At 33.2% G+C, this 2,397-nt stretch overlaps 1 non-coding gene across 1 annotated transcript; it reads left to right on the plus strand.

Annotated features, from left to right (window-relative positions):
• The first annotated feature begins 1,656 nt into the window (after positions 1 to 1,656).
• Positions 1,657 to 1,761, plus strand: LOC126017187 (U6 spliceosomal RNA). Its single transcript, XR_007498836.1, has one exon. It is a non-coding gene; the product is annotated as a U6 spliceosomal RNA (small nuclear RNA).
• The last annotated feature ends 636 nt before the right edge of the window (positions 1,762 to 2,397 follow it).

A 2,397-nucleotide genomic window follows, 5' to 3' on the forward strand; every position in this document is an offset into this window, starting at 1 on the left:
TTCCTGTTGAACTGAGGTATTATAAAGGAAAATCATAGAAGTAGTATGCTCTGTGGATAAAATTAACTATTATTTTTTAACAATACAATTAAACTTTATCATATGAATATAATTGAATGGGTGCAGCATTAACAAATATTAAAAATGTTTTATGTTGGTGAATTCAAAATACTATGAAACTGCTAAATAAATGTTTGATTGTATAATAGTCTTATAAATATTTAGAAATGAAATATTCAAGGTGCTCTTGAAATTTGTCCCCTGAAAATTTCAAGGATGGAATATGCTCCTAGGTAAATTAAATTAGATCATAGAAAACAAAAGGTTTGTGATGTATACTCAAGCAGGAATATAAAAGTGGGAAAAATAAAATAGATGATAGATACTTGAAGGCTACAAATGTGTACTAAGCAAACTAAGAATAAGACAGTTTGGTTCTTTCAAATGTAGGGACAGCCAAGAAAAAAACTAGAATAGGAAACTGTCAAGGTTTTACTTATTTTCAATTACTTTATTTTTTTTCACTGTGGTTATAAAGTTGTTCATAAAATAGTTGGGTTTTTTATATTTTCATAATTACAAATTTGTATCATAGGTTAGTTTCAGCCATACAATATATACCATCAGTCACCAATGCACATTTCTTTTAACATTGCCCCCCTCTTTTCCTCCCACCATCTCCCCTACCTCTGCTGCAGACATTTTTGCTCTCTCCTCTCTCTCTTTTTTTTTCCTTCAGGTACTATGTTTTTCAATATTACTGCCAAAGGAGTACCATGTCTATTACTTAATCTCTTTTCAGCAACCAGAATGATCGTTTCTACTATCATTGTCGTAGTGGTTTATCCCCTGCTCTAATTGTACACCCGCATTATTTGTAGCAAGCTTCTTACCTTGAATTGGTCCTCCTGAACCTGGTCTCTCTAATCTCTGGATATTAATAGCATACTGCATTTTTATATCCCATAAAAAGTGCAATTATCAATCCTCCCTCTGATTCTTTTAGTCAGCAAATTACTTTTCATATCCATCAATGTATAAACAAATAGCATGATTTCATTTTTTCTAACAGCTGCATAGTATTCCATTATGTAGATATACCATTACTTTATACATTCTCCTATCCTCATACACTTGGATTGTTTCCAGTTACCGGCTATTATGAATAGTGCTGCAATGAAAATAGGAATGCAGAGGGCTTTTCTTCATTCTTTGGCCTCCTAGAAATTTATTTTTAAGGTACCTAATAACAGGCTATGTAAATAGTCCAGTCTGCTCTTTACCTATTGAATACAAATGTCCTTACTATCCTTAATGTCTCTGTCAACTTAAAATGATGGCTCACTTATTGGGATCTGGATGGGTTTTGTGAAGCATTATTGCACTGTCAGTCTGTAAGATCACTGATGGCAGTCTAGAAGGCTCAAAATATATGACTGCCCATATATGTTTGTTTCCCTCCTTACGTGTTTGTCTCATTTTCTTTGAACAAACCCTTTTTTGATGGAAGTCAAAGGTGTCGATCCAATTAGTATTAAAGAGTTTTTAGGAGAAATAGTACAAAATTTTGCTCAATAAGATCTTGAAATTTTACAGTCTCAAGATGTTTTATGAAAATTTCTTCAAGAGAGTTTTACTTTAAAATTTGTGAATTCTGTTCTTGCTTCCAAGCACAGCTCCTAAAATAGGAATGACACAGAGAAAATTATAATGACCCTTGTGCAAGATGATATGCAAATTTGTGAATCTTTCCAGATTAAAAAAGTTTGTGAGTTCAGTAGTCCAATAGTTTGAACTTATTAATTAGTGCTATTCATTTTATGTTTACACGAATGCAGTGATCTTCTGTGTGGGAAGGCTACCTTACAATTTTTTCTTCTATGACTCAGAAAACATTTAAAAAACAATTTGCATGGCCCGAGCAATTGCACAGCAGTAGGGCTTTTGCCCTGCAAGCAGCCAAACCTGGACAAACCTGGGTTCAATACCAAGCATCCCATAGGTCCCCAAAGCCTGCCAGGAGGGATTTATGAATGCAGAGCCAGGAGTAATCCTGGAGCACCAGAGTGTATGGTCATACCCCCTCCCAATACAGTTTCAACTTGATTCCATATAACACTATCAAGCCACATCTACACATATATTTTATATTTTTTTCATTATAAAACTGTTCAATTTATATTTATTAAATGACTTTTAATAGTATAAACAGTAGAAATTTATCTTTTAAATCATGCAATCTTTTTGATTTATTAATCTTTATCTTTCACATTACCATATAGTTCTAAGAAGCAAACAAAAGTGTATAAAATGTGCCAGGGGACATCCCTGGGTGAAGGGACATTAGCAAGGACAAGAAAAGGAATTAGGAAAAAAAAACAGACATTAGGGAGAAAA

This window comes from Suncus etruscus, chromosome 8, assembly GCF_024139225.1.
Source record: "Suncus etruscus isolate mSunEtr1 chromosome 8, mSunEtr1.pri.cur, whole genome shotgun sequence".
Lineage (NCBI taxonomy): Eukaryota > Metazoa > Chordata > Mammalia > Eulipotyphla > Soricidae > Suncus > Suncus etruscus.